Source organism: Bombus affinis, chromosome 1 (genome assembly GCF_024516045.1).
Source record: "Bombus affinis isolate iyBomAffi1 chromosome 1, iyBomAffi1.2, whole genome shotgun sequence".
Lineage (NCBI taxonomy): Eukaryota > Metazoa > Arthropoda > Insecta > Hymenoptera > Apidae > Bombus > Bombus affinis.
The window spans coordinates 9,635,290-9,660,487 of NC_066344.1; the positions used below are offsets into that span (position 1 = coordinate 9,635,290).

Here is a 25,198-nt window from a genome sequence, read left to right on the forward strand (position 1 = left end):
GTACGAATTTATTCTCGCGGCTCCTCGAAACGTTGTTGGACCGGTGCTGGATACGAAACGCTTCCAACGACCGTTCTCGATACCTCTCCGGTCGGACGCTATCGCTCGATTCCTATGCGACGTGCGTTTCGATCTTATCGGCCGACAACTGACAATCAAGGATTCACGATTTCACGAAAGTGGCCGAGTGAAACGCGCTGGTAACAACGACTCAATAAAGTCGCGTCGAAAACTCCGTGGAGTACGACGAATTTTCGGAATTCATAGGAAATTAAACTGAAGAACGTCGTTTGAAGATCGATCGTGGCTGAAGCACCTGTCCGAGAAAATCATCGCGAACGGTGAAAGCGAATCAGCTAAACCAAAATGCCCACTGTCTTCGACAACCAACACGAGTTTTCAACGAAACCGGATCCAGCTCATCGAGCGAATATTCCAGTCGTTGAAACACTGACAGGTCTCGCTACTTCGAGTACGTCTCCAAAGAGAAAAGAGTTACTTTATAAGCTGGGTACCGATACATTCTAGCAAACACTACCGGGACAGCTGAAGGCTCGACGTCGTTAAACGTTGGAGAAGTCGAGTGGAAGGCAAATCGTGACAAAAACTTAGTCCCATCGAGAGACATCGTTAACGATGTCCAGCCAATTAAACGAGCTGCCGCGAACGCGTAACTCCCGAAAGCCGGGCGGCAAAGGATTAAAAGCCCCCTGCCGGTGGACGAGGAAATCGGAAGGACGATCAGAAAGTTAAAACGGTGGTGGCGCGGCCGAGTCATAAGGACGGACGTGTTTGCGAAACGAAGTAGATCGAATCCGATCACGATTCAATTAATATCCGACGCGGTGCGGCGGACCGCTGGTTGATTTAATTATCAGATTCTGGTTGACCGATAGGAATCGCTTCATTAAGGCCAGCGGTCCGCGGGGAAAGAATCGCCCGGAGAAGATGCATAAGCCACGTGTTCGATCTTCGTTCTCGCGGCCCTCCCCTCGTCATCGGTGCGTCCCTCGCGAGGTTATTTATCGAACTGCCTTCCGCCGCATCGGGATTCGCCGTGCCATAAATTTCTGTCCGACCACTCGTTAGCGGGACCGATTTATTCCCGAGATGATGCCCACGGACACGTTTTCAGACGTCCGGTTTGACGCTCGAAAATAGCCCGAACCAACAACGGAGACCGTTCCGTTTGGAAATCGCGTTCGAACCAAACAGAACTACAGATGCCTTCCAGTGGCAGTTGTACAGCGTGATGCTATCGAACCAGGCCGAAATATCGTTGTAAACATCGTCTGTTCGTTCCGACTATTCGATGAAACTCCACTCGACTGCCGTCGCGCAAAATCCACTTAATCTAACAGAACGTATGGACGAGCCTCTGTTTTATTGAAACACGTCAGGCGATAGATAGCAATAAAAGGCGGTGATAGGAACGGAGGTGTGAATACGAAGGTGGAACAACTCGAGACGGCAACAAACACACACTGGAGGTGGATTCGCACCGAGATACGGAAGTAGTAACGATCAGCAGCGAGTCCTGGGCGAACCCTTTCATTATCCGAGGGTCATTAGCCTGTCGTTAGGGAAGAACCGTGCGAATCATATGCGATTTCGACGGGACGTGACAGCTCGGCTGCCACGCTTCTACGTCGAACGTACGCGAGCTTTTAACCAGTTTACACGAGCCTCGTGGTCTTTAATACGCGTTTTTTACTGTGAAAGGTGAGGTCGTAAAAATGTTCGACCAGCTGTACGGACACTCGATGCTCGTTGTCTCGCGTCCGATTTTATCGTCACGTTTCACGGTCTTAATAGAGGTTTATCGGTGTTTCGAGTCTTGGTGATTTGTTGCGCGATTAACGGGAGAACACGATTTGGGAAAGAAACGACTGGAACGCGACATGATTTTTCCATCGACGCCTTGTCCATCAGCTGACGTACGTCACTGCGATATCTCCGCTCGAAACGTACGCGGCTATCGTATTACCAAATGATTTTACTCCTTCGCTTTCGCGTAAAAACGTGCAAAGTACTTCTTCTCTCATTTGAGAAATCACTGCGATTAGGTGAGTCGAACACACTAGCACGATGCAACTCCTGCAGAGGCACAGACGACGCGGAAGAGCAGACTACCGACGAGATAACGACAGGATGCGCACCATTCAGTTTCGTCCGCGAAGAGCAGCCGGAGCGTCGGCGGTCGAGCATGTTAGGCGAGGCCTCGTTGATCGAGGTGCGGGTGCGGCGGTGACAAGACAGGCGACTGGATCGACACGTTGACACACACCATCGACGCACAAGCCACAACTCCACTCTCGAGAAGAAGTCTCTTTCCGAGACATGAACGTCGGCCGATGTTCTCGGTCGACCTGGACGCGTACGTACTATATAGTAGGATTCACAAAAGAACCAGAAACACTCGTGATCCGCGGGAATCCGGTCAGCCAGTGCAACAAACTCTCTTCTGTTTTACTCGGTCACCCACGAAAATTCTTCCTCTTCTCGTCGGTGAAACCCTACGGGGTATCGCGGCACGGTAACACGCGCGGTCGCCGGGGTGACCGTGTTCGCGCACTATAAATACACACACCGAGGGTCGCTAGAACGCGCGATCGAGCGCGCACGTGGCGAAGAAACTCGCACAGGCGACACACAGCTTCCACAGCTTGACGCGGGTGGAACACTCGCGGCTGTCCAAGCAAAGAGGAAGAGTATCTTCCGCAGGAGGATGGCCGCGGGGGTGGGCTACGCGGCGAGATCGATCGACGGATCGCTGATCGATCGGTGAATCGATGCGGTGGCTGGTGTCGCGCGGTAGAGCGCGACGTGTCGCTGCACGACACGCGATAGAAATGGGGAAAAAGGGAGAGCGAGAGAAAGACGGGTGGCAAACGGACGGACAGAGAGGGACAAAAAGGAGAGAGAGAGGCGGAGAGAGGGAGGGAGAAAGCACGCGCTTCCTGGGAGAGAGTGCGATCTGCGCCCGGTCTCTCGGCTCGTCTCTGACTGGTGTTGTGTGCGCCGCTCACGAGAGAGCACAGCCCGTGCGCTGCGTGCTGCTACACGGCCTGGGGGCCACGTGACACGGTCCCCTGCAGGAGGTAGGACCGCTTCGTCGCTTAGCGTCTCTACCCCACCGTGCGTATATGCGTCGGCGCGCGTGTTTATGCGATTTGCGCGCCAGTGTGGAGCGCGCGTGTGGGCCGCATTACGACCGCTGGCCCGTGACACCGAGCCCACGGCGGAGGGAGAGGCCCTGCTCTCGCTCCGCGCTCGTGGAAACGCGAAACCTTCGCCGCGATTCACGCGTATTCCTCTGATTCGAAACCCGAACGAACCGCCAAAGCGTACAAAATTGGCACCACGGTGATGTTTCGTGATCGCGGATGGATCGCTTGCCTCTTTCTCGCCATCCGATGCGGCAACGAGTAACGTCGTGAAAATCTCGCATATCCGCATTCGATGACTACGCTCTCGAAACGCCAAGAAAGAAGCTTCAAAGAGAAATCGAACGAAAGGGCAAGATTTCGTACGACGGAAAAGAGGGAGAAGAAGAGAGAGCCACTGTCGTGGCATCCCGTGCAGCGAGTGCAAAACGATGCAGAGGCGGGTCGAGGGGAATCGTTGAGAACTGCTCCGTGATACGGTGGTGGGGTTGCATGGGTCTGGTGGGAGGAGGGGGCAGCATCGAGTGGGAGGACTGGGCTCGCAGGCCCCGTTCCACGTTCCAACGGAGTGGGGGTGCAGTGTCTGTCCCTCTCTCTCTTGATCAGGGCCTCTTTCTCCGCTGTCGGACGGGGGGATCGCTAAGAATAGGGGTGGGGCGGCCTACGACCCCGCCAGGCGCGTGCCCCGAGTCAGCTCGTATGCTCTACCGCGCACGATTGATAACGAGCCGTGGCGTACCGCAGTGGTTTACTGCTGCGAATTTTTCGGCTGGCCGCCGAACGACCCCTAACTCATTTCTGCGCGGCGCTCGTTTGCTCGTTCGCTCGATCTGGCCAGCGGCAGCGATTCGGGCCCCGGTAGCGCCGCGCTCTCGAACCTTGACCGACTCGGGCCTCTCGGTCGCTTACGTAAAAACCAGAGCCGCCGTTTTGCACGAGGTCAGGCCGAATGGATCGTAAATTATCAAGATTTAGACGACGAGTATCCGTTGCAGCGTTGATCGTTCGGCCGAGCGCCTTGCTGGTTATTTTTGCCAGAACGGCGGCGCACGATCCAAATTGTTTACGCTTTTCGAGTAGTTGGTATACGTTTTTCTTGTCTGCAGCAAACGACAGCAAACGAGACATCACGCGCGAAACGAATCGATTTCATAGTAACGGTCTATTCATATTGCCAAGCCAGTTTATTTTCCGCTTGATGCGAACGCACGGTGCGCGACGAAATCTTACGTATCGCGCTCACAACGATGGTCGTCATAGAGACATTAGGTTCCGTCATCGCGATATCGCGAGTTTTCCTCCATAGGACGACGAGACAACGTCGAGACGAGTGCCGGCTCGAGAAAGATGACGGAACGAGGACTGCATCGCGACCGGTATTTATAGAAGACTGAAGAAGATCGTAAGCTAATGGTCATATAAATAGTGCATCACGCGCAGTCTCAACTTTTTAACCGGAAGGAAAACTCCTCGGGGCTGCTTTAAAAGCGGTCCGTAAAGGAGGATCATAAATCCAGGCCTTGTTCAATGTGCCGCGGTCGGGGCGAGTGTCGCGCAGAAACGATTATCCGCCGGTGAACACGAGCTGTAAAAAGTACACGAAAGCGAAGAGAACACGGCGCGTGATAGGATTACCCGATGAACTGGGGAGGGGCCCCGAAAAGCCCTCGAGGAAGTACGGACTTCCGCGAAACGCCGATGGAATCTTAAGCGATCATCTGTCCCGTTTGCATCTTTTAGACTTGTCACATGGTCTGTGACGTTGAAAGCCGCCTCCTTCTTATTTTTAAATACCCTTTACATGTAGTTACTCTAAACACTATCGCGTGATCATCGGCGTGAGTAACGTAGCAGGGAAGTAACGAGGTCGAATTAATTTGTACACTTTATTTAAAAGATGGTCTGAACATTGCGAGAGAAATTGCAAAGATAATCATCCGGCGTGATACGATGTATGTTCGGAATATCGGGGTCCGGATCGAACAGGATCGTCTGACCGGAAGTGATCGCCCACGCGACCGATTCACCCATGATAAGTTGGCGCCGGGGTGGGGACCCCAGATACGCGTGTTGGCGAACAAGCGTGGCGTGCTCGTCGCCGATCGGGTTCAGCTCGCCCACCGCTGTGTGTTTTGTAAATCGAAAAGTCGATTTCGGAATTGCTCGCTACCGCCTACGTGGCCAGCATTTTCGGCGGTTACCGAAACAACGTCCGGCTTCGCCTACGTTTGGGGCTCAACAGGCAAAAGGGCGTCATCCGGACTTCTGAATCCTGATCTCATAACGCGCTTCGAAAGCTAACTCCGAATAATGTTTTGATCTGTAACGAGTGTTCGCAAACATTCGTGGTATTTGAGGGCAAGATGATTAATCGACTGACGATATATGACGCGACGGATAATTTCTCTTCGCGTAGAAATTGTTAAATATTTACGTGAATAAATGTGAAAGTTTCGAGTATCGAGTCACACGACTACGACGTACCAGAAACGGATAAAAACAAAATCGTTAAAGAGACAAAGAAGGTTTATAAAACGTGTCAAGGGACTGTGAGTTTCGCACTGCCGAGTGGGAACAGGCGTGAAATCGAAAGAAGCCTCGCGGAATGGTAAGTCGACGACTGGATGTTATTGACAGTCGGTTTTTCGTCGCGGTGGATTATGAAAACAGGACTTAGGCAGCGACAGACGAGCATCCTCCTTGACAAATCATTCCGATTGCAACGTCGCCCTTCTTATCCGCTTATTACACAGGCCCAGACCGTGGGACTGACCGATGCAACGACACGGTTAGTGTCTAACGAGCCGCTGTGCCATCCACGTTCTCGTTTTGCTGTCCGATAATCCGGCCACGGATCGAATATTAAGCCCGACCTGTTGAAAATACGATGACACTTCGAGAACTGTGGCGCGACTCGAGCTCCAGGAACCCTTCGTCGGTGTCGAAGTCACGTTGGGTTTAACTAAATCTATCGGAGGTCAATAAATATATCATTCCGCCTTAACATACACCAGATTTAGCATCGATGCTCGTGACTTCCACGAAAACAAAGAAAAGAAAATCAAAGAAAAAGCAAAGGAATCTAAACAATTGTAATTACCGAGAAAACATGTAACCAAAGAAGTTGGTTAGACCGCTAATTAAAACAATGTAGAAGTTACGAAACTGCTGGAACGCAACAGTTCCCGCGAAAACCGCAACCGCTTCCACATGTTTAACGTATATAGCCAATTCGTCTCCGAAAGTATTTCACTTTGCATGATACGCATCATGTTAAACTGTACCAAAAGTAATTAGCTATTAACGAACGCCTAACACCAACCTCGCGAGAGAACCGAGAAATTATCTCTAAAGTCGGCTCCTCCCACTTGCCAGCGCCGATCTAAAATCACTTGTTGACGTTAATTAGCTGCTTCGGGCTGCGTTCGACCGACAGTCGACGACCTTCCACCTAATTTATGAATAATAATCACATGCACTGGCGTGATGCTCGAGTTCCCGTCAGCAACGAGATGGAGGAGGAGTGGCGATCGGTTTTTGCACGATCGCCGCGTCCGCTCGAGGTCGTTCTATTAATTTTCTAACGCACTGCCAGAGACCGAGAGATCGCGGCGAATGCCGCCGCGTCGCTTCTTACTCCACGATCATTACCGCGTGTTGGGAATGTTAACGAATGTTTCGCACGAGGTTTTGCCCTGTGACTGGTCGCAATTTTCGCCGCTCGTTTCCACCGGCCTAACGGGGATGTCGGATCAACGATCGAGATCCACGTCCGGTTGCGCTTTATGAGCGATTTCAATGAGCACGGAGAAGATTTTCCAAAGGCTTAATTGGCCTTTATCGATGCCGCTACTTTTTCTCCTTCGGGATATTTCCCGGTTGGCGAACTCGGGTAATCCTCGATAACGCTCCACCAATTATCCGTGATTCTTAATGATAAATTGAAATTTTATACGCGGGTAATAGATACTCGAAGATAAATTTAGCTGCTGCGAGATTTTGTAAATAATAGTGTTTACGAACGACGAATGAAATTGAAGAGGCTCTGTAAAAGCATAGAACTTTGCACAGATTTCCTACATTCGTAAATTCCTCGTTTGGAACTTGTAACGAAACAATCGTCGTCTACAGCCATTAGATGCTTATCTTCGATCGGCAACGGCATAAACAACTGTTAGAACCAGACCGAATTCGATCAGAGCGTGTTGCACAGTACCTGCAATTATCTGCAATTTGTATTACCATTCGCGTAGTTTGTTGATATCTTTAACGCGCCTGCACGTCATAATGGTACTGGCAGCGACAATAACGCGGTGACGGGGCGATTAATTGCGTTTAATTCGCTCGCTCCGGATTTTCAAGAAATTCGCCGCGACCGCAAAGGTGAACGTCTGGAATATTTCCGACGATTTCAGCCAATAATTCAACAACCATTTGAAAGGCAGCGGAAAAAGCGTTTGCACGGTGAGCGCGTTACCGCGCAGTGGATATTTTTCTTTTCGCCTGAGCCCCATTTTTAAATCAACTACCACGATATACGTAACTTATTACACCAACTAAAACGCAATTTAAGCGAATTTATTATATAAGTAGGAAACGTGGAATTAACCTTCTTTAGACAGATTGCGAAATTCAATTTCTTTCCTTCGAATTTTCGTTTTTGTCGAAGGAAGTTTCGAACATTCGACTCCATGAACCATTGTGCAACGAAGTGAGGATATTCATAAGTATCTTAGAATTTTTTTAAATCTTTCGAAAACGTGGTACGGTAAAAAGTGTAAACGACTCGGTTTAAGAACTGTTAATACCCAAATTGTCGTTATTTGATGAATAAGTCACTGAGGAAAAAGCGTGTTTCGAGGACGCGAAGGTTCGAGTAAAAATTTCTCACGGGATACGGCCGAAAATTTTCTCAACGAGCACTTGACCGATTTTTCAGAGGTAGGTTTCCGTATTGCGATAAGCATCAGGCGGTAGCGGTCTCGCGTAGATCGTCTGAAGTGGCCTGTAAACAGACCCACCTGAACTAGTTGATCGTGGGTGCTGCACGGATACGCGGCAAGAATGCGAAGAGGCCCGGTTCGAGAGATCTAACTGAAAAAGCATCGAGCTACCGTATTTCAATATTCATGGTGGTTCTTCAACGGTACCCGGTGTTTCACGCGTTCAAGAGATTCTATCTACACATGGGAAAGATGGAAAGCGTCCGAAAGCAATTTGTCAGTGGTTAACTAGGTTCGAAAAAACAAACGAGTTTTATCTCCAAACTCGCGTGCATGAGTCAATGTTGTTGAGTCAACGGGAGTGGCGTGGAAGAGGCAAGTTGTCTTTGAACAGACAAAGAGTGAAAATTTGGCCGAGACGAAGTTCTCGAAGTTGGAAGATTTACTCGGTCCTGGCGCGTTAATTTATGTTTTCTTGTGCTCTCGAGGCAGGACGTTAAACGCTGCCGTTTAGAGTCTCCACGGTGAAATTAAGAGCGGCGCGAAAGGATCGTAAAATAATTTTCGGGCGACGGGCTTCGGCGGAGGGAAGACGCGGAGGATCGGAGATTGGTTGCGCAACCGACGCGAAATCACAGCCAATATCGTTCGGTCGGAAAGAAGAGACTCGAACGAGAAGAAACGAGACGAGCAGCTTCGGCTGGACCGATCGGAGAACGCAGCGAGCGTACAGCGGCACCACTTAAAATTCCTCGATGATAAAATTGTATTTATCGGCAATATATTTCGGCGTTCAATGCGGTGGACGAACGCTCGCGCGTTCGCAGAGAGAGCAACAGTAGTGTGCAATAAAAGCTGTCGCATAAAACCGATGCGTCTTCAATAAAGCCCGTCGCGTCGATCCGACTTTCCTTTCTTCTCACCCTGCCTCTCCGCCCTTCTGCTCGTCTCCTCGTAGCTTCTTCTGTTTATTGGGCAATTAGAGTTTTGCCGGGTTGCGCGCTCGTCGCGTGACATTATAACACTTTCCGCGGCCGTGCGCCGACCAACACATTTCAAAGAGTTGTTACGACATAAAGCGGCGCGCGCGCTGCGTTACGCAGGCCAATTACGCCCACGCGGTCCACTGGCGCGCATTATGAAGTTCTTTATTATCGAAAGAGAATACTTTCCGCGACAATGCTCGGTCTTGGGTCTTTGAGATCGCCCGAGGCCGATCGGCAGTTCATAAATTCGTCGGCTTAAGCAGAGAACCACTCGCACCACCCCGAGCTGCCTAAGGGCATTTAAAATGCGCCACCGCGTTATTATCGAAGCATCGGCTTTCAACTAATTACGCTCTTCGTCGAAGAAAATTACGCGTCGTTGTTGAATTAAAATTTCATTGGACGATCGTAGGCAGACAAACCGGGGGATGGACAGAGGCGAGTAACGCGCGACACATTGAAAGACACGAACCTTGATTTATCGTATGTAACGAGAGAAATTTATACAAATTGCGGCCGCCACCGTCGCGGGACTAATTTAATTCGTGACGAAATAAATTTCACGGACTGCTGGCCGGCGCCAGTGCCGTTTATTTCGCGATAACATTTGCCTTATGGTGTTTCGTTCGCGTGGCGACATTGGCGAGGACGCGAGAGAAAAACTAGCCAAGGGCGCGGTATCTCGAGCAGAAAGAAAGAGGGGAGAAGAAAAGGCGAAACAAAGTGGAAAGTTTTGCAAGTGGAAAGTTGCACAACTGGACGAAGGCAGGTTTAGAGGAAGGAAATCACGCATAGATCGCGTAGATGGCGACCCACATACGGTATGAAAGAATGTTTGGCTTTACATTTTGGCTAGGCTAACAATAGATCTCCTCGACGCTGCGTTTACGCGCTTCAGCCTCGCATAGCTCGCTTCAAGCCTTGTTCACACTGGGCTATCAAAGGAACACTGTGACCCAGTTGTCGACCAAGACGGAGGAAAGAACTTTACAATGCCTGCATTTAAACCGGCGAGAGAACCGATCTTATTCGCTCTTGAGAGATTTATAGAAAAAAGCCGAAACGATTAGAACCGACCAGTCATATAAATGAAATACAAATGAAAGATGAAACGTCACCGTAATCCTCTTGTTTTCCGGACGAAATAGTTGCTTAGATCTATATAGAAACAGCGATTAGATTTATTTAGCAAACAACCGCGCGAGTTAACGTTCGAGTTGGACGAAAATTCGCTGGTGCGATGAAAAAGACGACTGTATCCGTTTGGCAAGCGACGCGACGAGCTAATAAAGTAAATTGCCCGTGAGGGAATTTGTGTAAGTTATGTCATTATGCGACACGGTCATTTAATTTACAGCATACTATACGTGACCACTGATATAACTTCCAAATAATTCGTTCGTAGGCCGGTCATCGAGTTTCCCTGTTCAGGGAAACTACGAGAAAACGAAGTCGAAAGGTATCACCGTGTAGCTTTCTCCCGATTGATCGTAATCCCAGAGAACAACGAACGAACGTCGAAGGAAATCTCGACAAGCATGCGGAAACGCACGAGCCAGCGCTCGTATACTAGCTAACAGATCGTCCATTCATATTGCGCACGGTGGCGTGCCAAAAATTCGTTCAGCGGCCGATAAAGGCCGGTTGCGTGGTCGTCGAGCTGAAATGCCACGCGCTCTGAATAAAATTGCCTCCTCGATATGTGAATCGATGCCGCTCGCAGCGGACTGTATTCACCAGACTGTTGGTTAGAGGCAATTACGCGACGACGATCTCCAAGGTTTATTTGTTCTGGCCGAAGATAAATGTGCAAAATAAATCGGGTCGAAACTGTGGCGGAACGTGACAATAACAGGAAACGATGGATTCGCAAACTCTTTGCAGACTGCTGGCAACCATCGGGATCACTGAGACTTGGATGATTCGAGTGGGAAGTTGTTTACGTGGAATATAACTGACACAGATTATTAGTGTATTCGTTTGTTTACGATGCGACTGTTTGAGGAAAATACCGATGAATTAATACTAAAATACGGGATCTCTTACGAAGGCGCGTTGCTTTTCGCATTGCGATTTGGTACCCGTCACAACAGAACAGCTTTCAACGACGTCGATAATTGGCACCGAGCAGCGTTTTACTTTATACGGAATGCCGAACTACTTCGATTTTCAAGGAAGCAGAATTTGCGTGAACCTTACCGAACCGTGAGATTTATCGACAGCTGGGTCACTTTCCTTTTTCGCCTTCGAGCGTAGTTAAACGAGGAAAACATTTCAATTCGCCAGGGGAACGAAGGAAGAAAAAATGAGAGAAGGCACGGTTAATTATTATCGGTCGCGTAACGGATAGAGGATCATTAGGACACCGAATTTGTTACGCGTTTCTAAGAGCAAATAAGAAATTAATACCTGCTCGACGGGCCCGTACACTTTACACGTCGTTAAGCCTGACGGCCGGCGTTAGCATTACATCATCCAACGCCAATTAAAATGAGATTATTAAAACGTCACGTCCATCAAAGCGGCTAGGAAAGGAGATGGAGGATCACGGCAACGTGTAATTTCCAGGTATGCCTGTTGCTTCCAAACGAGCTTAGAATGAATTATAACCCCGTGTTCAGTCGCGTTTCATACGGAAGTGGCGGTGAAAAAAGGACAGAGGAATTTCTTCGGAAGAACTAACGTCGCCACGTGCCACGATATTTGCATTTCAGATTGAGAATTCACATGCGATACTGTTGCGTTTCACATGATGAAAAAAGACATGTTATTAATAGAAACTCCAAGTATACGATGTATGTTAAACGACTTAATGCATCCGGTACGCGAGAAATTTCTATTAATAGCGAACGTCTCTTTAATATTCGTTGCATCGTTCTAGAATGAGAACTTTTTTCTTTTTTTAATCTTGATAGCCTCGAGTTGTATCGATTAAAACTAAAAAGGCTATACTTCATGGATACCGTAGAATACATAATTTTTTATCTCTCAAATAAAAATATCCATGGACCGTCACAAGTACGACCAAAAATCGACGTCGCCGAGTTGGTGAGAGTTGCAAGCGGTACACTGCCTTTGCATCTCGCGGTTCGATCTCTTCATCGGATCAGCTGCGCGCTTGTCCGCGTATTCTGCGTGGTCCGACGACAGAGGAATCGGTAGCCAAGCAGCGGGAACAGAAGCAACAGTAGCAAGAGGCAGTAGCAACCGGTGCAGCGGAACACGCGGCGCGGCACCGAGAGCGAATGATCGAATCGGGACGATAGCATTGCGAGTGTTCGCTGGCTCGAGTGGGAGTATTTTTCCTCCGGTTCCTTTATCCGTTGGTACAGATTCCACCGCGAGTACGGCATAACCGCGATAAATTACGAGGGTGGAAGGCCGAAAGGGATCGCTGGTGGGGCAGCGCAGAACGTAAGGGGGTCGTCGAGTAGAAGAGAGAACGCGGATAAAGGAAGAACGCGGTGGAGAAAGAAAAACGACGGGTGCAGCTCGCTTTGCACACAATTTCCACGTGGTCGTCGCGGCGGCGCGGCGGCGGTATCTTTGCGCGAAAATAAAGTGTCGTTGCCGGCTCGCGCGCTCGCGCTCGCGCATGCGCGACGCATAGTCCGCGAAACGGGAAAGAGAAACGAAACGAGCGGGCAGAGAGAGGTCGGAAGGGAGGAAGAGGGAAGGAATGGTAGTGAGGCCCTTATTAACATTTCTCCGGGATTCGAGGCGAGATTAAATTGACAGGAAGGATTTGCGAGTCGTTTGTTACCGGCTACCCTCTTGTCTCCGCTTCCTCTCGCTCCTTTTCTCTCTCCCTTTCCCTTCTCCCTTCCCTTCGCTCTTCCCTTCTTTCTTTCCGGTGCGAATCCTCTTTCTCCCGTAGCTTGCTTCCACGTCGGATTTGTTTGCGCACCGCTACAAAAGCCGATACTGCTTCTCTCTTCGCTCTTCTTCTTTCTTCTTTTTCGTACGCGGTCCTCGATCGGATCTCGCGCTCGTTCCCTTCGATCTCTCTTTTCTCCGCGATCTCGTTCGATTCCATTTCCGTCCCGCGGATATTCGTAATTATCGACGCCGACGTCGTTCGCTGGATGTTCGATCGGCAATTATACAGAGAGAAAAGCGAGCTACAACGTGGATTTCCTTCGTTATAAATTCAAACGAGGAACGAGTTACCGATCGACCGTGCGATCGGACGGCTTTTCAACGTTTCAGAATTTGTCAAGTCATTTATAAGGATGTCGTTTTCGAAGCGAAAGCTGGTTAACGAAGAAGCATTTAGAACGGTTTATTTTATAAGTCTATAACGAGGAACATCGAACACGATGGAAATATATATACACCACGGTTCTGGAAAACTTTCAAACGCCATGTTTCGATGGAAATGACGCGATTTGCATAAATTAGTCGTGGTCGTAATGTTTCCAGTCGTCGCCGCGTTCTTCGCCATGTCACGTCCGATACATGCAACGAGAGCCAACTATCCGGAAACGATACCACGTTTGCAGCACTTTTAAAGCGTCTTTATCTACCGCGATCGTTGACGATCGCCGCAAGAAGACACGGTTCGAGAACCACCAGTTTGTAAAATTTAAATTGGTATTTCTCTGTTTCCAGTATATTCTCCTCCTCCCTCTCTGTCTACTTTTTCGTTGCAAATTTATTACGAGAATTATTCCCAAGTGTAAAATAGAAAACTAAAACGCTGGGATGTGAATGGTCGAAATCGAAAGACCATTTTCTTCAGGAAGTTGTTCCTAGCGCAAGAACTTCCACGCGCTGGTTTACCTCGACCAACGAAACCGATTTAACGCATCGAGATTATAATTAAAAGGATCGGCAGCGACGAGTGAATTGATCCGCGTTGAAATCGTGCCGATTCCAATCTCCGTTCCTTTTCTTCTTTCTCGTCTCTATCGGGAGAAATGCGTCTGGCCGGGTAACGCCGACGATCGAACACGACTATGTACTTACCTGCATTCCGGCGATCGCGCGCTCACATGCACGGTACCCGCTTCGGGACACCGTCGCCCGAGATATCGTGAATCGTGAATACGTATTGTCGCGATTGATCGCACTGCGCCCGTCCGCTGTTTGCGCGGCTTGTTCCGGCGACGCTAATACAAGTGGCTCTCGGGAGAAGATCTATCGCGCTTTCTTGTTAGTACGTTGCTCGGCAGATGGTTCGAGCAAGGGCGATACTCGTCGGAGGATGTTGCATTTGAATTTTAATTCTGAAAGGAAGGCAACAGAGATCGAGGAAAGTGCGATAGAATACAGTTGGTCAAAGCTCGTGTACAGCTCGATGATGACGTAAAGATTAAGGTAGTTAGGCGAAGCAACGAAAAGTTATTTGTTGTAAAAGCTATCAAGATGAAATATAGAAATTAAATGGAAAAATGAGTAGACTGCTATTATACGAACTCCGGTTGTATACAACTTGTCTCCCGATGATTTCATATGAGCGGAATTTGTACCGTAATGAATAATGAAATAAAGAATGACGATTGGAAATAAATTTAAAACGTAAACGAAGCAAACAAGATATAAATAAAAAGAAAATTGGAGACCGTTTTTTTTTTAAAGAATTCCAAGAAATTCTGCAATTTTATAAATAAAAAGTAAAACTTCTATGGAGACCAGACAATGGACAAGTATTGCCGAAGTATTGCCACGCAACCGTATTCTCTTGCACTTTTTATCGTTTTGCTCGGTGCATCGATTCTCCGTGCGGTCCCTTAATCACTGGCCTCTCATTAGTAGGCGTCAAAGGTACCGACTATATGTGGCGAAAGCTGAGTCGCTTTCTTCACCAGCAGCAGTCCCTTTAGACTTCGATTACGCCTTTTTCTCGCGCGGCAGGGCCAACCATCGAATTGGGCCGCGCGCTGAAAGGCCGATTTTTTCGAATTTAATGAACCGAACGAGACGCCCCGGATTCCCCATCAAAAGAAAAAACCACAGCCTCGATCCACGTGGCACTGCACTTTTTGTCAGCCGGAATTTTCCAATGCTGCTCGATGCTAATAGAAGATGAGTAAACTCTTCGAGAGAACGAGAATCAGAAATGTTATTAGAAAATAATCAACATCCTAGAGGCGACGATAACAGTTTATTCTGTACGTAACAGTAGAGTTTCATAGAAGAATACAAGAAAAAAAATCCCCGTAGAAATAGGTCAGTCCGGTGAATTGCGACATAAAAAAAAAAAAAAATGTTGAAGAGAAACATTCCCACACGACGAGAAGTGCTCTCGACAAGATCTCCGTTCGAACGATCTATAAAGGAATTTGTAGAACTCGAAGCAAAACCGTGGTCATCAAAGCGCTTCATACTGAAGACGGAACAACTGTGCAACGAGAAGCGTTTCATAATTGTCCCTTAATCTCTCTATCGCAAGGGGACTCGGGACGGGTCCGAAGAATACCGGGAATTCCGCGCTGGATGTCACACATTTCAGTGCGGTAAGACGGCCGAAAACGTATCGTCACGACAAGAATCGCGCGATAATTTCCGCCTGAGCGTTCCCATGGCTCTACGCGCGCGTTCCTCGCGACAAGTTACGGGAGTACGCCGTACGGACTGCCTGTATTCGCGCTTATACCTTGCACATACAACGTTAAATTACGACGAGCAATATCACGGAAGGAGCGCGTGTAACGATCCGCGGAAAATGAAAGCGCGTGCAGAATACGGTCGATAATTCCGTGGTCGCCTAAATCAACCCCGAATTCTGGGTTGAGCGACGCCCCGTCGACGAAATGGCCCCGTTGGATCGGCCTACTGCGGACAAACAACTATTCCGAGAACTATTCTAAGTCGAGCCGCGTTGCCGTCTTATTAATGCACACCACGCTCCTCTTTTCGCCGACGTCTGTCCCCAGCAACGAGGCTAACAGCTGCGCTGGGCACACTGCCTCGTGATAGAGCACCGTGCAAACTCGCTCTCTCGACACCCGCCACCGAGGCAATCGACACGCGACGTTCGATGGTTTGCGCTTCGATGCTTTTTGCCTACGAACCGCGTGATCCGCTTACGCAGAGATTTACCAAAGGGGAGATTCGAGAATTTTTAAAACATTAATTTCGCGTGATGGTCTGTTTTCTGTCAAATTATCGAAAGGCTGTTTACTTTATAATTCCTTTCATATTGTTCTAGGTAAATTGCGGATGTGAAACGACTATCAGTTCCTTTATATCAATTATATAACACCGATCTGTTACCGCTGAAAGCGTGGTTGTGTATGGAGAGTAAATGACTAGGAACTGTTGGATAAACGATCCAGTCCTGTCCACTATCCGATGCAAATGACGCGGCAGCGTCACTCAAAGCTTTCCTCAACTTCCGAAACACATTATGCAGTTACGCTCATTAATTTCGCGGATTTTTTTCGGTGAGAACGGGAAGGCGGAATCTCTTCATCTTCAGCATAGAGAATTCCATTACCGTGGTCGATATCTCGATGAAGATTAAATAGAGACTCGATCCACATTCCGCGAGTTACTACGCGAGATAATCACGTGGGATATGAAGTTTCATTAAATAGCCGCCTGTGTAAGATCTAATGGATACTTGTATGGTACATGATTTTTCGCCATTGAAATAGCTTTTTCCGATAATGGAGGGAAGTTTTATCTGAAATCAGCGAGATACAGATAATAGGAATAATTGCAAAGTTACCTCGTAATTGGAGAATCATAAATCGTAGTCAATGTAATAATTGAGCGTGTAATGCGTTAAGTGAATTAAGGCGAGGCAAATTACTAAATAGCTGCGTTAAAATAATATCCTTTGCATGATATCCCACAGTACGTATTTCGTTCTTATAGCGAAATAAATCATTCGCGTTGCACATATTTCAATCGCAAGCCACTCGTAAAGTAGTGTGTACTTCCTCTCGTGTTTAAACACTTTCTAAGTCGAAAAGAAAGATTAATAACCCGGCATCTCCTTTATGAATATTACTCGAATAACTTTTTCCTTTAACGAACGAAAGCTTTCTAATTCAATCCTCGTATTAAACGTTCTTTCCAATTAAATACACATTTCCAATTCGAATTCAACCGTCATGCATTTATTCCTAAATCTGGAAGTACAAAGTCAAGGTCGTCAGTTGCTTGTTACGCATGCTAAGAGACAAATTCTTTCAAGTTTCTTCAGATTCTCCTCACGGAAATACTTATCAATTACTTAAGAAGACTTTACGATTTCGCGATCGTTCTTCGCCAAAACGCCAAACATCCCGCGACAAGATCCCCTCTGACGAAGCTCGAGCGAGAAGAAGCGAGCATTAAATCTTGCCACGTCTCACGAAGAGATTATTCACCGGCGGCACAGCAGTGCGCGTTAATTGCTCGTTAATTACCCTTTATCGCGAATCAGCGGCCGTGTGCAGCATACGCGTGTTGGTCACTTCGTTATTCGGCAATTATTTTCGATAAGCGTCGCGTTGTCGGTCCGGTAGATCCAATGAAACGCACGGTCGGATCGACCAGTGGATCTAATTGATCCTTGGATACCTCAAATTTTTCGATTTTACGCCAGACGCGTGGAAACGAACAAATAGGATAAAAACAGGAGAGAGAAGACGACGAGGAAGAAGAAACGTGTTCATCTCGGTAGTGGACGAACGTTAACAAGGAGGTTATTTAGCTGCTCCGCGGCTATAACATTAATTCTTCGGCTATCGCGATAACTTTCTGAAACGTGCAGCTGGTATCGGAACAGTTGGCTAGCTGCCAATCGTCGAATGCCTCCGATAAGCTGTCGAACATCTCGAGGCTGCTTAGGTTCAATCCGCCAAACGTCGATCGTTATTGCTCGTCCTCTTTGTCGTAATCATAAGACGCAAGGCTTTGAATTTTGTCGACCGAGCGAAGAATCGGCTAAGCAATTTCGTTGAATTTTAGAGAAAGTTAGGAAACTTTATAAAAAGTTGGAGATATTAAGCGGAGGCGTTTGCATAGATTTTGCATCAGAATTATAATCCAAATTTTCGATCGTGTTGACCCGCAAGCCAAGGTAAAGTTACTAAGAGACTCAGGCGCAAGGATGAATAAAGAAATATGGGACGCGGTAACGTGACGAGTTTCAGATATAAATTTTTATCTGCAAAGTGTCGTACGGGGAAATCGTTATGGAAGCGGTGCGGCGCCATAAACAAATTTTATCGCTGGTTTCTCTCGTAATTGCGGGCGATTCTGGGACTATATGGGGGAAGTCCCCTAAAAGGGAACGGCTGCCAAAAAGAAAATCGGTAAGGTCGAACAAGAAAATTACTTTCTTAGAATAAATTTCAATCGTGGAAGACGATGCCTCGAATGACATCAAGATGAATTTAACGATCCGAAGTAACGTGATCCCAGGATCGCTTGAATTACAAATATTTTCTTCGATCAAAGATAGCCGAGTATTTTACTCAACGTGTAACATCCAAAAATTATGATTCCGTGTCGCATGATCTATGTTTCTAAACAGAAATACGCAGGATTTAATCACTGATATCGTCTAAGAAATTACACGAAAATGAATCGTCGTTTTTTAAGAAAAGGATGTTTATGTTTGAATTTATTGATCCTACGAGCCTAAACGACAAAGACGGGAAAACAATCACTATGCATTAAGGAAGATTATTTTCTTGGTAGCGCAGACTCGTCTTCGACGCGAACGAAACGCGCGGTAACCAATTTAAATTAATGCCGCTCTTAATGCGCCTTACGTGTTTTATGCGTTTTCCCTGCTTTTGTCGTATTTATAGCTGCAGTTCCAACGGGCTGTCCAACCGCCTGCGTTATTTATTACGAAAAATTAAACCATCCTCCTCGAGAATTTCCATTTTTTACAACCCTTGACATTTAATTGGTAAAGTGTTAAAAAAATGAGGAAGAAAAAGGAACGCGAGAGAAGAAGATGATCGACACTCGCGAAACTTAATTACAACACCGGCGGTTACCTGCGTCGAAGATTTATCACGCACTGTCGAAATGATATTGGAAAAAATCCGGCAAAACTGCACACTTTCACCGAGTCGTAACACCGAGATGGTATCTTTGTTTTTAATTTCCATATACGAGCACTGTCCTTGCATACGCTACAGGATAAACTGGTCAATTACGCGATTCTCTTTTGATTTTAAGTTAATTTTGACCGCAACATCCTCTAGGCAGGAAGTGTCAAAACCGCCTGCTACAGCATGCGGAAACGTTCCAACAACTCGGTTTTTCTCCGACTTTGTAATACTTCACGTTCGTCTTTGAAGACCGGAACATAAGTAGGTTTGACGATTATACTTTGGCGTTTTGGCACGGAAAGAATCTTATTGTCATTGAACAGATATCAAAGACACCTTAAAGTCTGCATTTCCAATCGATAATTACGCTACCTAAATTATCTCGAAGTACGCGAATATTTCATGCGCGTACTAAAAAACGATTACCACAGTAGCTATCAAACTCTCGCGAAATTCCCGCGACTCCAGAGATGTGGGTCAAGGGCTTGCGCGCGCCTACTATCAAAGGAAGTTACCGCGGGCTTTTCGTTAGTCACACTTCGACTCAAGGAAACTGACCTATTCATCTTTCGCGGAACGTCGAGTGCAACCGGCCTGTCCTCGATTTGCATCGCAGCTGTGAAAGAAAAGAGAGAGAGAGAACCTGGCCGCGCGTAATCGCGTTGATCCACGCGCGGCAACAATAAATTTCCATTAAACGGCACGTCTCCGCTATTATGCACGCGCTGTCGGTAGGGACATTTTTACGTGATTACACCCGACGGAAAGTTGCGCCTGAAACGCGATATCATAACGCGTTATCTGGCTCTCGCGGTTGTTGTGTAAGCGACACTCGTCACGTTTGCGATCTTACCGCGTGACTAAACTTTGCGCGCTAGTTGTTGCGTTATTTTACAAGGGATGATGCTTCGTGTATCGCTGCTTCGTTCCAGACAATGAATATTATTTAGCAAGCTTATCCTGTGAAGTGAACAATCACTGAAAACGACGAATTATACGTTCTACTTTATAGAATAGTAGGAAGGTGATATCGTTGCTTCGTCGAAATTCATTGTTACTTGATGAAAATGGAGACAGCGAACTGGAGTCGGTGGTTTGTGGCGAGGTATATACCTTCGTCAACTTTCATCTTGCCTCGCGGTAGACGCTTATCTGAGAGCACCAACGTGTACACCCATCTGCCTATCTGTTTATCTGCCGACTGTGGAAGAATCATCGGCATGCGTTTCTACAGCGGTTAGGATGCGTGCAAACACAATGTAATGTCGCGATAGCGCTCGTGTTACGTGGTCCTAGTGTCTTGTGTTTCTTAACGTGGCTGCGGACCGTGCATGTTAAGCGTAGATGCAGCCCTCGAGATAGATCTCGTGAAATCGACCGCGATACCATTTGTATTTCGCTATCGATCTCTCGATAGTGCTAGAAACCACCGAGGAGCGATTCTAACACGAAAATCGTATTTAGGAAAAAAGGCACGGAGAAAAAACGATAATGGTTGCCGCGTGAAAACGAAATCAGCGAGTACGAAGGAAGAACCCCAGGAGCATAGAGCACGCGCGCATGCGCTATTGCTTGGGGCTACCGCTTTAGCGCATGCGCCCACGCCTACGGTCCGGCACACACAGCGTTCTCTGGAATAAATGCGTGTTTATCGCGGCAGTGGCGGTGGCGGCACTGCTTTTGAAGCCGGCAGCCAGCTCGTGCTGCTTCTTCTTCCTCTCTTTCTCTTTCTCCAGGACGCGACGCGATGCGGCTGCACTCCGCATTGCGCTTCTCGTGGTTGCCGGTCGGCGCGGAGAGAGGTTCCCTCGCAGATGGGCCCGTCCGATTTACATAAGGCCGTGCTCTCCTCCACTCACACTGGCACTCGGTGGCCTCTCTTATTAAGCGTGCGCGCGCGTCTCACGCACACGCGTCCCCTTTATTAAGGGCGCAGCGCACGAGCGCGCACCGCGGGGACACAGAAGCGCCGCGCATGCCTTGTTGCGCTAACAATACGACCGCCCACGTACGAGATATCTCGTTTTATTATTATCCCTCTGTCCGCTCTCTGCCCTTTCCTCTCCCTCCTGCCCTCACGAACCTCTCTACCGTGCTCCTTGCTCCTTCTCTTCCTCGTCCTTTCCTACTGTTCCTTGAATCTTCTCTTCTGCTTTTCTTTCTCTCTCTTTCTCTCTCGACTCCTCCTTTCACCCCGTTCCAACCCTTTTTCTTCTTCCACCAGCGCTATTACTTTTCCTCCTCTTCTCGCTGTCCTTTTGCTCCGCGACTGCTAGAGTATCTCGATGCCATACCGTTTGCATCTCCTGCAAAGAGGTAACGATGCTTCTGCAGCAGAGTCGACGTTCACCTTCCATCGTTCGGCGATACATAGATTGGATCTTCTGTAATTTCGAAAATTGCTCGATTCGTCATCAACGGAGACGATGTACGATCGATTGAGAAGACACGGAATATTCGAAATTGTCGGTGTCGTATAAACGAACGAGAAAGTTGACGAAACGAAGATGCAGAGAAGAGGAGGCCGGAAGGAGGGAACCTAAGCGAGTCCTTTTCCGCCTACGCTGTTGGGTCCCACCAGAACCAATATATAACGCGCACGCGCTTGTGCTCAAAATGGCCACGACTTACGAGGAAGGGACCACCTGCGTCAAATCGCATTATACGAGAAACGATACATAATCGCGCGGGCAAACTGGCGTGCCTGTGTAACTGTGTACATACCTCGCCTCATAAAGTCGTAGCTACGACAATGTTCGCTGGAATCTTTTTGTCTGTTCGTCCATTGTTCCGCCACGTCGTCGAATCGTCCTCTATTTGCTGCTACAGGGTGTCGTTAATATCGTATACAGTCTTTATATGGCTACCAAAGGTGTATGAACAAGCTTCTCGCATAGTGCTGCATTTGCAACGCCGTTTCGTTCTTCTCCCTTTTTTTCTCAAGTTGTTGGAATTATTTGTGCCTACTGCTAGCGCTGTTTTCCATTGCTCCTATTCCTCCTCTTTCCATGTCATATCTTTCAAACGTTACTTTCTTCTAATTTGTACCCCAGTATTACTATCTTAAACTGTTGCGTTGACTTTGTTTCTTAGTTTTCGAACGTTATTATATCTGCGTATTTTATTAATTTTATTATTTCACGGTCGCCAACCCGCATTGTAAAGCTGGTTAAATACCGCGATAATGAATTCGCAACATCGCGTTTCGCATGCAACACGCTCGCCATGCGTCAAGTGTAAAGGAAAAGAAATTGAACCAAGCACCAGGGGGGACAGGGATTATAAATCGAAGGTCAACTCACTGGTGACCCCGAGTGATACGCTGCCGCGTCGTCGATTATTCCAGCTGATTCTTAAGGTAGCAGCTTCATTTTTCACGCGGGTTCGCGCCCAAAAGCGAGACGACTTAAGAACGCGTATGCACAGGAACAGAGAAAATAGAAAAGAAGAACGAAGGAACGTTGAGAGGCACGCTTATGATTCACCTGGGCGACCTTTTCACAAGACTAGGATATATCTCGCACGCGGGGAACAAAATATGACTCGCAGGGGGCAATAAAGGAGGCAAAGCTGGAGAAAGAAAGAAAGTAAGAAAAATATCGTCTGGATATCGCCGGTGTGTCACGTCCAACCAACTTAGTGGACACTGAGAGCCAGCGCTGTCAGTGCGTGAAAGTTCGGAACAAAGATAAATTTGTACCAGTGCGATCCCCGCCCAGTGTTCTCTCGGTTACCACATGGACATCTCTGCTCTTTTCTCGCGCGTGATCACGCGTGCTGTGCTGCGTTTACTTATCCATAAAAATGTCCATGGGATATTGCGTTAGATGGGCAACAGCTCGACCGATTTAGTAGAACAGCTTGATTCTTGTACGACGACGAATTGCCTCTTCCAGCTCGGTTATTTATAGCGGTACGTGAGAGAATGGCTTTCAGGGGAAGTTTTTTCTCTTTTTTTCTTCCTTTTTTTATTAATCGACAAACGATGCTAACCTACTTCCGATAAAATAGAAACGAAGACCGAAGGCGGACCAAGATTAGACGTTCAAAGAAAGCTTTCGATACAATGTCCTTATAATTAGTTCGTGCGCAACTTTTACCTAGTCATTCGATCCTTTATTTTACACCTTTTCTAATCATCCCACGTATGGCACAGCGGGATAGCAAAACGAACTCGTCTTCGTGCCAAAGGAAGGTTCACCGTCATCCTATGTGACAGTCGAAAGTCACAAACGGATCGATTACGAATACGACTCGCGTTAATCGATTCTATCGCGCGATCCTATTCCCTATGGCTATTCTCCTCGCGAAACGTCATTGACGTCGAACGTCCACTTGTTAGAGACGAGTAGATGAGAGAAGAAAGAAGGAGAAGGAGAAGAAGAGAAAGAAAAGAAGGTCTCGCGGAGTGGCTACAAAGGCATTGCGAGCATTGTCACTGACAGAACAGAAAGCTGGTATACTGACGCCACTATCATAACGTACGAGCAACATATCGCATGACAAGAGAGGCCCCAGGAACACAGGGCTCCGCTGCTGACCCCTCTGACCCCCGCTGTTTTTGTGCCGGTGCCTGTCGAGTCGGACCTTTGGGTCCTGGTCCCAAACTGCGAAACATGCCGACACGGTACCGTACCCCTGAGGCCCTCTCACGAAACTCAACCGTGTGTGTACGAAGAACGCTGTGTGCTTGAACCTCGGACGTGAAACACGATATTCACCGTTCTGGGCCACGAACTACCATTTCGTCTCTGTCTTTCTTGGTTTTTTTCGGGCGATTTTAGTACTCGCTACATATCGAGCTCCGTGGCAAGAAATCGCATACTCTTTTTCTCGATCGCCGTGTCTGAATTTAAACGCGATATTCTTTGATACAGAGAAAAGTAGAAATTCGTTGAGTAACAGCGCAACGAGTTTTATCCATAAACATCATCGATCTAACGATTCGCGTTTCCCAATCGACCGGAGCTCTGTTGTTCGCTGACAGGTGCACCGATGGAAGAAAAACCGGCGAAAAGTCGGTCGGATGATTCACGAGAGTCGATCGACGTGCCGAATTAGGAGGATCTGCGGCGTGAACGTTGTTTACGAGGTCGCCGCCGCGCTGCGTCGAGCAGCGGCAATAAGTAACGGCAATTACAAGGAAACGATGCTGGTTGCATGGCCGTTGGCCGTGTTCACGGCGCATGCTCGATTGCTCAGGCGCATGCGCACACGCGGCCACCGCGCAATCGCGGCGGCGCGTTCGGTATTTAAATTAACCGATCGATCGACCGTGTTCACCTCGCACATTATGCAAATGCCGTGAAAACACGTAAAAGTTTTCTGCAAAACCAATTACGCCGACGCGACATCGGCACCATGGCTGGCCCAAGTTAATTGCGAATTTTTGTGCCGTCCAGTCATTACGTTGGACCCCCCTTGCCACCGTTCCCTGCTTCGTACTCCTTCCGTTCCGTTGCTGCCTCTCGGCAGCGATCAAACAGAAACCAAGAGCAACAGAAACCGAGAAGAGAGAAAAAGAGAGAAAGCGTGAAAAGAGTATGAAAGAATGCAATTTTGCAATTCTGGTTGGCTGGCCGTAGCACCGGGCACGAGCCATCATTCTTAAAGGCCAAAATCGATCCGCCGACGTAAATTATTAGTCTTTAACGTCGCTGGATGCGAGTTACGGTGCATTCGCCGTTTAAGGGACATTCTGTTCAATGATGTTCATTAGTAGGGAAACAGTTGGCCGGTTCACGGTTTACAAGCTGATGAGCTCAACTTGCCACTTGTGTTTCCTTAAAGAGGTCTCGGATCATCGGCCATCTCGCTCCATGCCTCCAGTGATTGTTTACGACGTGCGACTGATTTCATATAATTATGCACGATTTTCATTAATCTCAATTACGACGCGAGATAGGTTTGTATTTCGAAAGACGGATCATCGTAACGCGAACGAACAGCGCGGCTGGTCGCGCAGACTGCGCTACTGCACCATTTCAAGCCGGAGAAATTTCGGATTAATTACGGCACGTGTCGAAAACGTGTTCCAACCACCTTTTTACGTCTACGAGGAGAGTGTTAACGACGATCTGGCGAGGTGATACTCGTTC

The 25,198-nt window shown here is 47.8% G+C and overlaps 1 protein-coding gene across 4 annotated transcripts in view; it reads right to left on the minus strand.

The window, feature by feature from the left end:
• Positions 1 to 25,198, minus strand: part of LOC126916769 (myocardin-related transcription factor B-like) — a 245,503-nt gene that overhangs the window by 35,922 nt on the left and 184,383 nt on the right. Inside the window, exon 1 of one of the 4 annotated variants that reach the window (XM_050723184.1) lies at positions 2,160 to 3,325. The exons of the other annotated variants lie outside the window; for them this stretch is intronic. The gene's annotated coding sequence lies outside the window, so the exon portion shown is untranslated. Of the gene's footprint in view, positions 1 to 2,159; positions 3,326 to 25,198 lie in introns of those variants that run through there. 4 annotated transcript variants of the gene reach the window in all.